This window comes from Gasterosteus aculeatus, chromosome 11 (genome assembly GCF_964276395.1).
Source record: "Gasterosteus aculeatus chromosome 11, fGasAcu3.hap1.1, whole genome shotgun sequence".
Taxonomy (NCBI): Eukaryota; Metazoa; Chordata; class Actinopteri; order Perciformes; family Gasterosteidae; genus Gasterosteus; species Gasterosteus aculeatus.
Window position 1 is genome coordinate 7,653,860 of NC_135699.1, and position 14,701 is coordinate 7,668,560.

Consider the following 14,701-nt stretch of genomic DNA (forward strand, 5'->3'; position numbering starts at 1 on the left):
GGCAGTTGAAGTGTAGTTTGTTTTCACATAAAAAGGCAGTGTAAACGTATGAGATTGACCCGTCAGACAGTGACTGCAATCCTCCCTTTCGTGTCAATCTTATACCCGTGTTTATTCCGTTACAAGCTGGGTTGATCTCTCCATAAAGACCCTGACGGGCAGACATGGATCATAAACTGCAGGTTTGCATAGAGAGGCCTGCAAGGTTCATGCAAGACTAGGTGTGTGTGTGTGTGTGTGTGTGTGTGTGTGTGTGTGTGTGTGTGTGTGTGTGTGTGTGTGTGTGTGTGTGTGTGTCTTTTTGTGTTAGAATTGGCTTCACGCACACCCAGACCAGTTCGTCACTTGGCAGGCCTACAGAGCCGCCGCTTACCCCTCTGGCCCACCAAGCAGCTGAGCCCTCTGAGTGAGAGATCCTTTCAGAGCGGAGGCAGTAGGAGGCTCACCTGCCCCCTAGCGCAGGCCCAGTGTGAGTGGGATGAGATGGTGCCGTGTGCGTGCGTGTGTGTATGTTTCCGTCTGATGCTTTCGCCCACCGGGACTTCAAATAATGGTGAATGTGCCCGCAGGGATCTTCCACGGGAGAAGTAAGTGGGCAACGCCAGTGCCAAGTCACAGAGACGATGGACGAATAAATCAGGAGCGAGGAGAGGGAGGGGCACGAGGCGGTGCCATCAATCAGAAAGGCACCTTATGGGGAATGCCCATAAATGTAGGAAATGAAGCACGTGAGCGACATAATAGAGACGGGGCTGCCGGCGCCATTCAGGAAGGAGCCTCCATTTTGGACGCCGTCGCTTCACTCTCAGCCACGTTCTGGAGGACTTCCAGACAGACAGTGAATTGACTGACTGTCCATTTGGGTCGATTTATTCAAAAGGTTGTTGAGGCGCTTGTCTTTTTTCGTATTGCATCTTGGTCCAGTTTTCTCTGTTTTCCCGGTGCAGGCTGATAGCTGGAGCAGGAATATTGGATCCACGACACGTTTCACTTTAAGCAGTCGTCCACTGTGCGAAATCCGTCAACCTTGAACGGATAGCAGCTCCGTTTTGAACATGTGTCAAACCAAGAACCCGGCTCTCGCATCACTCATCAGCCCCCGACTGAGTACAGAGCATTTTGGAAGGTGGATCCTTGTTGGTTCATTTGTTGTAGAAAGCCAGATTTAACCTTGCAGGGACTTGTCGGATGCTCTTTTAAGCTGAAATGATCTTAAACGAGGCTTCTTGATCATCAGATTGCAACAACAAACGATTTAAAAATCAAATCTAAAACAACGGTTTGTCTGACCTGGTGCTACATTTTAATTAAAGAAAATTCCCTTTTGTGATGGAGACGGCGAGGCTGATGGACAGCAAAGGAGTTGAAACCCTGACTGTGGAGAAAAAAGCAATGCAATTAATATTTTACACAATCAACAATAATTTCTAAGCCTTTTGGCTGGATTGACCCTCAACTTCACAGCCTTAGATTGTGATTCATTAACTCAAGTTGCCGTCCCAAAGTGCACAGTGTGAGATACCACTGATGCAGGCTTTCCAGACAAAACAAAACTCTAAATCTGCGGCTGAGGAGCTCTATAAATTCACTTTCTTTTAATCATGTTTACTCGTAAATGTAATATGAATCTGGCTCTTTAAAACAACACTATAACTAATTTTCCCGTTAATTTACAGTAGTCTACTGTCTCCCACATTTCCTGTATTCTACTGTAGTTCTACAGCATACCTATCGAAAATGACATACTATAAAAATATGACCGTGTAGCGTTGTAAAGAAGTGGCATTATGCTGTTATTTTACCTGTGCCAACTGTAAATTACGACAGCATACTACTGTAAAAAAAAAAAAAGTATTACAGTGCTGTATAGAAGCGGCATTGTACTACTCACCGAATGTGTGTGTGTGTGTGTGTGGGGGGGGGGGGGGGCAGTGTAAATCTGGGCCACTGTCGTCTCTGCTACGAGTTTGATGACTGAGGCTGTTTGATCAGTGACTATGAGTAAACTCAGTGAGGGGAGGAAGGGACTCCCACAGTCCCACATCTAAGACACACACACACACACACACACACACACACACACACACACAGAGTGGTCCGCTAACAACAGCGTAAATATAAAGCATAATGACAGAGAATTTTCGAATGGTCAACAGAAAAAACGTGTAATTAGCAATGGAACTTGGGGAGTGAGCAATTTTTGCTGTCTTCATCAAATCCTCTTTTTTTGTCTTCAATCAAACTGAATTTAATGTCACTCGTTTTTGTTTATGACGCTTTATTCATGTGATGTATCGAAAAAAATCCATTGACTTCATCCCAGCAGTGATATATGATTTAGTGCTGCTACAGCATGCTTTATAGACACTATAACGCCATCTCCATTTCTACTCAGTTTATAGTTTTGTGAGAAACTGCTGTCACACGCGCTCGTTATTTCTTTATCACTCAGCAGCAGTGCGACCAACAAAATTCTTTTTAGGAGGCTTTCGGACGAGCCAAATGATACAGATGTTTGTTTAGTATTTATGTAAAGTCACTGGTGCCAGGTCATAAAACTCCTAATAACCCTGAATCACATTCACTGCTATGGTATGAATTCTACCTATAGCAGCAAGCGTTGCATCAATAATCTATATTAGGGGTGAAAAGGCTTAAAAGGAAAAACATCCCTCTCTCTGCGTGATGCTGCACTTCTGCGAACCAAAGTACTTTTCCGAGGTCTCATTAACGATTACATTCAAAGAGCCTCATGAGCCATGCAAGATCATTGTGTCTCTGTGTGTGTGTGTGTGTGTGTGCGTGTGTGTGTGTGTGTGTGTGTGCTGCCGCTTTAAGGGCAGAGGGGCTGCTGGGAAAGCAGTGAGCCAGGTTGGTGGAAAAGGAGGCGGGTGGTGATGGTGTAAAGGGAGGGGGATGTGGGTGGAGGAGGGGGTGAGTGGGGGGAGACGGGCCCTGCAGGACCATTTGCGCTGAAGCTCATTTGCGCAGCGACACTTAATTGGCTACAACAATTAATTAATGTGTTGGAAAGTTGGCACAAAAAGTTCATTTAAGAGGGTTTTAATAAGCAATTAGAGGAAAAGCAGCGAAGAGGGGGAATTACTGGAGAGGAAAGAGAAAAACCAAGATGCAGCGCACGTCTGGCCACTACCAGCGTGTACGCCGTGCTGTACCAGGGGTTCATATCTTTGTCTCTTTCTCTGACCCTTCAGTTTTTGAAGAGCCGACGGACGATTAGGCGCCATTATGCCGCTTTATGGCTTTCTGTGTCTACCGCTGCTGGTCTTAAGTGGACTTGAATCCCATGATGCCCTCATATTGTGTACATATCAACCCCGGTGGCCCCTCCTGCCCCTCCCATTCCTACCTCTTGTCCCCGTGCCCAGTGGAAAATATCGCATGACTAATGAGCGGAGCGGGTTGGAATCCTGGGGAAGATGTCCTTGGAAGACGAATGCATTTTCAGCAGAATAATTAACTTAATTAACAAATTCACATGCATATTCATCAGCCTATTAATGTCTGCTCCGCGCTGCTTGATGAGCAATGCAATAATAACCGTTTCATTTGCATATTTGCATTCACACTCACACCCTTCTCCAAATAATAAAAAAAAGACAGTGTAAGAGACTCAAAAGACAAGGAAGTCGCCTGGCCTCACGTTGTGTTTTGCAAAGCATTTCCCTGCGAAACACGCACAACTGCTCACAGATATCTATCTCTGGCACTCCTTTCCAATCACTGCATGCCAGTTCAACTTTAACAAGATAAGAAGTGTGTGCGTGTGTGTGTGTGTGTGTGTGTGTGTGTGTGTGACTCTCTCTCCCTGCTTGCACCTCCAGCCCTTTTCTTGAAATCACTGCATCTCCCTCTATGCTTCCTCTCTTACTGCTGCACCCTCCGTCTCTCCTTCCTGTTTTCGTCTCTCTCTCCTCTTGTTATTTATTCATCCCCATCAGACTCTCAGTCTGTAATTTATTTATTTTCCAGCTTTTGAAGTTGAGCTCATCTGCCTGTCAGTGTTTGCATGTGTTGCTGGAGAACTTGCATGCGTGCGACGAGCACCGCCGACAGTTGTCTCATTGCACCTAAACTAAAGGAGCATCTAGTAGGGATCTAAATAAACAAATAGATCGTTCGTTTCATTTTACTTCCTTGATTCCTGTTCACGTTTTAAGGGCTCATTGTGTGTTTGTGTGTGTTTTTTCTTTAACACTGTGTTTGTATTCTGAGAAGCAGAGATCTCTGTGTGTCTCTCGGGGAGCGATGAAAAGTCAGGCTCTATTTCCTGAGAGGCTGTCTTTCATCACCCAGGGTGCATTTGTGTTTACCTCTTCTAATTCTACTTGTATTGTGTCATTGAAGTCCCTTGTTTGCCTTTGCGAGCTCCTCTCCAATACTTCACATGATAGTGATGTGGAAGATAAACGTGTGTGTTGCATTTAAACTGGACCTGGGGCCACTGTGTGGGTGTCTTTCATTGCCTATTTGAGGAAATGAGGGTGATGCATTTGTGAAACTAAGAATACGTGTACGTGCGTGTGTGTGTGCGTGTGTGCGTGCGTGCGCTTGTCTGCATGTTTGTGCTGCCAGCTTGTGTTCAGACAGCAGCAGTTTGCGGAGCGAGAATTGAAAGAAGGGAGGGATGCCAAGTGAGTCCCTGGAGACAGATTCATTGGACAGAGAGAAGAAAGAGGAAATAAAAAGGATTTCACAAACACACACACACACACACACGCACACACACTCGTGCAGCCACTTACACAAAGGAACCGGGCCTAGTGAGCTCCTACAAACCCCACAGAGAAACAAACTCACAGCCAATAAGCGAGTCTTTCATGTGGTTCAGGTTTGATATCACTTACATCATCAGGTACAGCTTCACCGGGACCTCCCATCATGCATCGCCAGAGAAGGACCTAAACACACTTCAAAGCGTTAGGACCATTCAAAGTGTTGTCAAGGTCCAAAACGCAAGTCCTCACAGGGGTAAGAGAACAAGAACAAACAGATCAAGATGGATCCCTCTCCTCCTCTCTCCATCGCTCCCACTCCCTCCTCCTCCCCCCTCCCTCAACTCCCCAGTCTGGTGAGGTGACACCCGGTGTGCAGTGTGACACTGAGCTGCCACCTCCCACTCCCGGCATCACACCTCTGCCCCCTGCTGGGCCAACCCGGTCACGGCACCCAGACACTCGGCCGGCGCGTCATCAAAGCTGGCGGCACTGAACTTTCCATTTTCTCCTTCTCTCTCTTTAAATGTTCTGTATGCAACTATTTCACGTCTAGTCCTGTGCGCTGCGATTCTTATTCATCTGGGGTTGAAATCATCTGCTGTTGATGAATAGAATGTCTAATAAATCGACACAGACTTTCTGATGTCTGTGTTGCAGCTTTGGTGTAGTCTTAAATGATCATAATTTCAAACAAAGATCAAGCTGATTATGCCAGAAAGCAAAAACGGTTTGTGTATTTACAAATTTCGTCTGCTCAAGCCACTGAAGATGATCTGATTCTGGATGTAATCTGTAAAAGGTTAAAAGGTCACGCCGGATGAGGACAACACGTCTTCCATTACAATCCGTTGCAGTTTTGTTGAACCTGCACATCTCGCGGCCCTCGGAGTCACCAGGTGTGTGCGTCCAGCCCGGCAGGACAGTGGCGAGCGGGGGGGGGGGCGAAGCAATTGAGATATAGAGCATTAGTCGGTGTCAGGAGTAAATTAGAGGCCAGATCTGTTTTCTAATCAGAGCACAAGCACCGTGTTAGAGGAATTAGGGCGACAGCTGCTGTGAGCTTTTTATTCCTCTCTCTCTCAGCCAGAGACAGTCAGACCAGCTCAGGGACCACCTCTTTACCGCAGCCACCTGTCAACCGGTGCGCGCGCACGCGTGTGTGCCTGCGCAGACACGCATGTTTCCCTATCCAAATGACATGCACACTCACATACATGTGAGCACACACACAGACAAACACATCTACTGTCATGCAAGCTCGCACACAGACACATGAACACCGTCTGGTACGCTGACCTCCCTCCGTCTCTGAAATTAATGACAGTGCAGGTTGCAGCCATTCGAGGTGTGTTTATGTTTTTTTTAAGTGTGAAGGGCCCTTATGAGGTATCAGATGTAGATAAGGTGGAGCGGTGGGCGGCCTCGCATATGTCTGTTTACTATGAATCCATGCGAAGGCCTCGACGGCGCATCCACCGATGGATTCGCCGCACCAGCTTTGCAAGTGAACAGATATTTTGACGGATTAGTTGGTGCAAGAAAAACAATCCTATCGAGCAACGTAGCAGTAGTGGTGTTTTACATGCAATACAATATGTAAAGCGTGTACAAACAAATATAAATTACGTCTGCAAAGGTGTAGGCAGAAGCATAATGCTTATATATTCTCTGTCCTAAATTCTTACAAAATAAAGCCACCCTCAAGAAAATTTGATATAAAAGAATAAGAAAGAAAAAATATATATATGCACACATCATAGCACATTTACACATAGGTGCATACATGCATATACATACATATACATACGTATCAATACACAATTCATTCAAAAATAGCTTTATAAACTTCTAAAAGCAAAAAATGACTCATACATTTCTACATTTGCTTTAGCGTTGTTCCATAATTGGACTCCTACAATAGAAAATGAATAAGGCGAGGACAGATTCTCGTCCTTGGGGTTCACATCCTTACAAGTTAAATGAAAAAAAAAGCCCTGAAATAACTGTCATGAAATGTGTTCATTATTTGGTAACATAAGTGATGTTTAAAAAGGTTGACTGCTGGTTTGAAGGATGATTGATGATACCGGGGATGAATAAATGAATGTCGTGAGCTGTTTGCACTGATTCCACCCAGCAGAGATCTCTTGTGGGCATAATTGTGGGAGGGTGAGACGTGTGGGAGGTGGCATCGAGATTCACACAGTGTCACATACTTGCTTCAGAACTGTCACCTCTTCTTTTTTCCTTTTTTTTTTCAGATCAAGGGAATCGGTGGTGTGTTTCCAGTGTTTCCAGGTAATGTGCAGGAATGGATTTTGGAGGAGTGAGATCATCGCGGTGGGTCTCGATAGAACTGCAGTGATTGCCAAAAATACTTATTCTTGTCAGTCAAAAAAATATTTGTATAGCATTCATCGGTTTCCTCAAGGAATACAAGACACTACAATGTCCGTAGCGCAGTATACACTTGATTTTTCCTATTTCTATGTGGAAAACTGTATTTGTTCCCAGAGGTCACTTCTTCTCTGCTCTTCCACCGAGATTTGAGATTTCAACCTTCTCTCTACTCACATTCTATCCTCAATCTGACCGCTGCGTTTGAAAATAAAGATTTCAGCTGACCAAGAAGGTTCTTTTTCATTTTTAAATCCATCTTAACCACTTTCCCTGTCCGGTTGGATTGAGAGCGTAGATATAAGAATACAATTTACATCCCATTATAACACAAGCAGAACTCAGTCATCCTCTACGCCGCTAATCCTTAGAGGGCAGCAGAGGTGCCGAAGTCGATCCCGGCCACCATCGACCGGGTACAAGCTGTCCAGTCAGTCGACATGGACACAGACAAACATTCTCTCTCCCAGTCGTACACCTACAGGCAGTTTTAGAGTCACCGATTTACCAAACCTGCATCTCTTTGGACTGTGGGAGGAATCTGGCGAACACACATGGAGAACACTTGCTATCTTGCCGCCTAAGAGGAACTCAGATTGTAAAAGAAATATTTAAATTTTGTCATTTTGAAGGAGAGAGCTGCACAAATTCAAAAAAGTTCTCTGGCTACTCTCATTGAAAATCAACCCTAACGGATATCTCTAACTATCAGACTCAACATAGACTCGACAGCCGGACCAATCTAAACATAGAGAGATTCAGGTAATAACACCTTAACGTCATTGTGGTTGTCTATGAAAAACAATGTTGTGTGAATAGTAAGAGACAATCCAGTTTTACGGTGAGGAATCGGAGGGAAGAATTAAGGTTTTCTAACACACATTTCTCTCTCTAACTTCAATTGAGGTGCCAGTCTTCTGGCTTTCGACGCTAATTTGCTACAAAACACATGCACATTCACACACGGACACACTCACACATCTACCCACAAACACTCGCACGCACACACACACACACAGGGACAAACACAGCCCTCTTCTCACTCTTACACATCCCACACATGTGCGCCGCCACACAGTGTCATAAATAGACAGACACGGCCAATCTGAGGCTTGGATGGGAGCCAGCGCTGCAGCAGCTCACTAGTTAAATTATTAACACCAACTGGGAGAGAGACAAAGAGAGGAGCGGATCAGGCAGCTCAGCGGATAGGAGATGTGGAGGGGAGAAAAGAGGAGGCGAATCGAGACAGGGCCGACATCAGAGGGGCTGAGGAGGTTTGCTGTTTAGGGGATGAGGGGGTCCAAAGATGGAGAGAGAGAGAGAGGGGGGGAGGGAGGGAGAGAGGGAGGAGAAAAACGGCTGCCGAAAATACAAATATCTATTGAAATTGCCAAATGAGGAGAATTTGGGAAGACTACAGAAAACAACAGGATGTTGGCGTGTGCGAGGGGAAGGTAGAGAGAGGTGGATGTTGAGGTTTTTGTCATGGATGGCAGAGGAATACTAATGGTGTGCGTGTGTGTGTGTGTGTGTGTGTGTGTGTGTGTGTGTGTGTGTGTGTGTGTGTAGTTAGCAGAGTGAGGGGAGGGTAAGAGAGATGGAGAGAGATGTTGGTTCTGATCCAGAGAGTTAATGTTGCGCTCATTGATGGATAGAGTGCCAGCCATGAGGCTCCATACCCACACAAGATGAATGTAGGGCTGCTCTCTCTCTCTCTCTCTCTCTCTCTCTCTCTCTCTCTTACGTCCCTGCTATAGTTTGATGTCCCTCATCTTATTTCTGTCTCTTTTCATAAGTGGTAATCAGACGGCTCTGCCACCGTCAGATCCTAAACATGTGTTTGGTTTTATGGTCCGCCGCTGGAGCAGGGCGTCTTGTGTGTGTGTGTGTGTGTGTATTTATGACACAGAGAACACTATTTAAACATACCTTTGACTGCACAGTCAGGCGTTAAATGCAGAAGAAAAGGTCAACCCCCAAAACCACAACAAATGTGAATGATAGAAATGTCTTCTTTCAGGAAAACTGCAGCGAATGACATCAATTTTTTGAATTGTCCTCAGCAAAGAAACACTCATTTTGCATCTATTTTGAACTTTGCTTCCTCTGTAACGCATATTGTTCTAACAGATAATGATTGATGAAAAACACTTTGAATGCACGTTCAGCAGAAAAGCAGTATAATGTGTTTAATAGTGTGCATATTTGTGTGTCTGTGTTTTTATTTATACATGGAACTTGAATACTTTTTCCTGCAAGGCCCCCTACACCTCCACCACACACACACACACACACACACACACACACACACACACACACACACACACACACACACACACACTTCTGGCGGGGGCATCGGGGGGTGAAGTGATCTGTGCGAAAGCCTCCTGTTCTATCCGCCGCGCGGCTCAGGCAGAGGGGGATTGTGGGTAGCTGCTGTCTGCAGGGGTGGGGGGGGGGCAGAGTTAGCGGGGAGGGGAGGCGAGGGGTGGATGGGTTGCCGGGGCGGACGGCAGCAGATGGCGTGCCACACTGTGAGGGCCGTCGGCTGGCATCCAGAGGAGGAGGAGGAAGGTAGGGGGGAGGTGGGGGAGTGGGGGGGGGGGGGGGGGGTACGGGGATTGGAGGGGCACTGCTCCCAAAGTGCCAGCAGGCATCAGGAGGGAGAGAGACAGACAGAGGTGAGGTAGGAGACAAGCTGGTAGACAGGCAGACAGGAAGAGACCTCCGGACTCAGAGATTAGAGCTTAAGTGGGGTTCGGGAGAAGGATTTTGCTGCTAATTGCATCCAACGAAGAAGAACCACAGCGGCAGCTTTGTCTTTGAGCCCTAAGCCTCTGGTGACTTTTGACCTTTTTTTCCGCTTCTACACAGCGTCTCCCAGTGGCCGCCGCCAAAGGACGTGCAGTCTGGGCCATGCAGAGGTCCTCCGTTGGCATATTGTGGTTTCAGGATTGCCACCGATGTAGCATGAGGTTGGCATGGGAAGGGCATCGGGTTGGCATATGTGCTGTGAGCAGATGACAAAGGGCTTGCTCCGATGTGACATAAGTCTGGCAAGCTTGGCATCAAGGTGGCATAAGACTGGCACGGGGTCACAGGGTGCCGAATGAGTAGTGTCTGTCGTAGAAGTCACAGTGTGCGGTTTCTGCGCCTCATGTGTCCCAGTTTCAGAATAGTTACAGAGATACAACAGACAAAGTGTTTGCATTCTTCACTCTAACGTGTCAATCTTGAAGATTTTCAAGATTGACACGAAGTTGACATCTTGGACCACTGATAAAAGTCTGGCAGCATATACACATTTTTGGGATTAGAGGCCAACATTCCTGGAAAAATATGCTGTATTTCAATTGTTCTCCACTGTGAACACACACACACACACACACACACACACACACACAGAACTATGCATCGTTTCTAAAAACCTATACGTGATGAATCGATGAGCAAACTCTGGACTGCTAAACTCTTAATGCAATTCCATTGTTTCACCTAAACAACAATTCTAAAATCAACCAGGACTAACATTGTAAGTAATGCCACTCTACATAAACATAATAAACGTGTCTTGTGGCAATTCTTTGGTGTCTTTGAGATTCAATCAACGGAATTGTCCGAAGAGTTTAGCTGTCTGGATTCTTTCTACTACAAAAGAAGTGTTCCGAGTCTTATTCCATTTTTTGTTTTCATGCAATGGAAAAACCTGCAATGCAGCATTATTACCGGGTAATAAATAGTGTAATACTCTTATTAGTGAGCCATACTCACCCAACTGTGTTAACTTCTTCTGAAATAATGACTCAACAGACATTTATTTAAGTCAAAATCTTTGGGATTGTGTACAAGTCACATTACTAACCATGCATTCAAAGCTTGATAGTTTGAAAGTACATGTCTTCTCAGGAAAATGTATCATGACTGATTTTCTAATGTTATAAAAATGATGTAATCTAATTTTTTAGATCGGTCATTCAACTGACTACAAGGACGCTGTATTTAATTTAATTTAAAATGTTGATCTACAGAGTAATTTTCATTTTTTCCTCCCTAAAATGTAGTCGAGTAGTGTTTTAAAAAAATGTACACGCTAAAGTATGTTTTATATTTGTGGAATACTTTAGAACGCACGCCGCCCCGTGCTGCATGTGTCTGTGCCCCTGTCGCTCTCGCTCAGGAGTTGGCACACGGGCCTTAAATATTTCATTTAAAAAAGATTTGTCATTCCACATACATGCGTGCGCGCGGCACGCTAATGCTAACCCACATCTCTGTGCTGACTTCTTCAAATCTGCGCCACACGACTACGCCAAATGCACTCAGCCGTACTAACGCCATCCAGGACTCACTTCTGAGCCGTTTAGATTGACCTACTTGGTGGCTCTGCGTCAGCCACTGATTGAATTCTTTACACCGTGTTTTGATCAGGGTACAACTTTTTTACATTCCTAACATGTGCATTAAGCTTTTGAATAAAGGCCTTGAACACGCGATGTCATTTGGGTCACAGTCCGTGGTGGATGGAGGACGTTGTTGCTTTTGGAGGTGAACGGCTCTCTTTCCTTTCTGCATTCACTGCGAGTGCTTCACATTACCTGCGAAGTATTGTTGAAAACGAGTCTCTGTCTCCTCCTAATTAAGGTGCGGGTAACAACCAGCACCTTCAGCAGAGCATGCACATATGCAGACAGACACAAACACACACACACACACACATATGCACCCGTGGCCACACACAATCATCCACACACACACATCACAACCCGCTGCTGCAGAGAAGGGTTGAACAGATGTTGAGGAATTTAAGATGCAAAAGGGAACTGGGACTCCCCCCACCCCCTAAACACAAACACACACACACACACACACACACACACACACACACACACACACACACCCTGTGCCCCACCTTTCTGAACTCCCCCTCGCCCCCTCATTCGCATATATGCACGCGCTCCCGTCTTTACCCTCTAACGCGCTCATGAATCTACATATTTTACACCCAAAACTTCGAGCTGCATCTTAACTGCCTCTACACTGTTAGGTTACGTGTGGATGGCTCGTGCGTTCTCATGTACCTACACGTGCGTGCACAAAGGCAGACACAGACAGACACACACGCGTACATGCATTGTGGCCGACATCCCCCCTCCAGGCTGGCCCTGCTCATAAGGGGCACCATGTGGCACTCTATTCCCTCTGGCACGAGGCACAGACTTTGCCAGCTCTGCATTGTCCTCTGCCCGCTGGAGAGACACACGCCAAAGAAATGGCCCCTCGCTGCCTCCGTCTCCATCTTTCTTCGCCTTTCCTTTTGTTTACCATGAACTGAGATGGATGCCGTTTGCTTGCTTTTGGCCAAAACTTAAGATAAATAGGTGTGTGTTTGGGATGGAACACTACGGGGAAATCTAGTTTCCCGCGCCTCATTGTCTGCCCGTGTGTCCCGCCAGATTTCCACCCTTTGTCCAACTGAAGTATAGTAAATATTGTTGTACAGCGCTGCAGTGGATGATTAAACTCTGTGTCCCTCAACAGAAATCACATATTCTGACTAATTGATCCGTTGGTGGGGTGTTTCGTCTTCTCCTCCACATCCTTGTTGACTACACAAAGATCCTGGAAAATCCCCGTGTGGACGTTTTAACGGACACTGACACCAAGACATGACTGACGCAGATTTTCTTTGCCGGGTCACTGTCAGCGGTAAAGTAGAGAACCATGTAGTAAAAATGCAAGATCGGCCATAAACAAAACATAAATGTGTGTTGAGTTACAACCGTACGGTGCTTCTGTTTATAACAGGTTAAATATGTACCAACGGCATTGGATGTGGGATGAGTTTAGCCTCTACATCACTAGTCAAACTGTGCGGGAAAATGTAAAAATCTTAATTTGTTTAGATTTTTTCTAGTTCTTAGTGTTGTGGGATGGATCCTAGTAGCTCTAACGGAAAACGATAATCACATAATCACTCAGGATTTCCATCTAATGCAGGGATTGCACTGCTTTCTGTTCTATTGACTTCATTTATTATGATTAGTTTCATCTCAATTCAAATGATTATTTGATATTTTAAATGTGCTCCATTGAAGAAAAAACATTGTGAAAAAAAAATCCTGAACATACACAAATTTAAAAGAAATTGAATAAGCAGACTGGAGGTGTTATTGGTCTGCACTAATAGACAAAAGGACATCGACGTCATCGGGAGGAAAGCGCTCCCTCCCTCCAGCACACAGCTGCTCTGAGGAGAGAGGGGCTCCGCAGGGCTCCGGGTAGCCTTAGCTCTCTATGCTTGGGTGAGAATTAGCCAGCTTTAGCACTCGCCTTGCCTGGTAATCCCTTAATCCGGCTAGGCTGAGGAGGAAGGCTTTGGAGGAAGGATGGCGTGTCAATCCATGTCTCCACGTCTCTCTTGGCACAGCGAGGCACACAGAAAACATGGAAAAGTTGCGCCGTGCTTTAATGAATTTGCGGTGTTGTTCTGTGTCACGATTTTCATCTTCTTTAACATCTTCCAACCCTATCAAATAAATAATGCCAAATTCATTGTGATACCTGACTATATTTATTAAACACATCATTGGTGGAGAATAATTGCAGCTTTTATTTCACACCACGGCACTGGACAGCATTTCATTTTATTTTATTTTATTACCTGTGCACTGCTGTCTTGTTGTCTATTGTTACACTGTCTACTGTCACGCACCAACCGCCAAGACAAATTCCTTGTATGTTTGACATATTTTGGCAATAAATGTTTCCTGATTCCTGACATATTCATTAAACATTACACTCAAGAACTTATTTCCAATATGACATGTACAGTAATGTAATAAAATACACCCTGTGGCTTCATGGGGCAAATAGAATGTTTCTTCCTAAACCTACATGGCAAACTTGTTGGTGAACAAAACAGCTTTTACATTGATGCGTGATTAAAAAAAGAATGTACAAATATGTAGATTATTGATACTCTAATTTATGTTTTTTGCTTCACATTTGCTATATGTGTATATGTTTAAAGAGATGCTTTTCTTCAGTAGAAGAGAAAAGTCCATTATGAGGGAAGAACACATCCGATCACAGTCAAAACGGGCATGTGTGCAATGTATTGAAAAAAGTATTTGTACTTTTATTCCCGCTCCGTTTTTATTTAGGCAATTCTATTTCTGATTTGCAAAGGTAATTTTTCCATTCCAGCTGTCATGTATACAACCATACATTATTTACAGATTCCCTGTTTCTTATGTTATGTTCTAATGTTCTACCTCATAGAAAAGAAGATCCAGTCCTAACCTCACAAAGTTGTGTCAGGACGCCTGCACACAGCGCACAACACCAAGTTCAATGCAGTGTGGCGATCAGCTGTACAATCTTTTCATCCTTGGGAAGGTGCAAATAACAAACCCTATAAACACACAAAAGACTAAACGCCCTGTTTGTGAAAGTTCATTCATTTTAATAAAGCACATTTGCTTTATCGCCTGATCATAAGTGGTAGTTCACAGTCCTGCTGATAGACCATGAATAACAAAACATCCCGACATGTTAACATT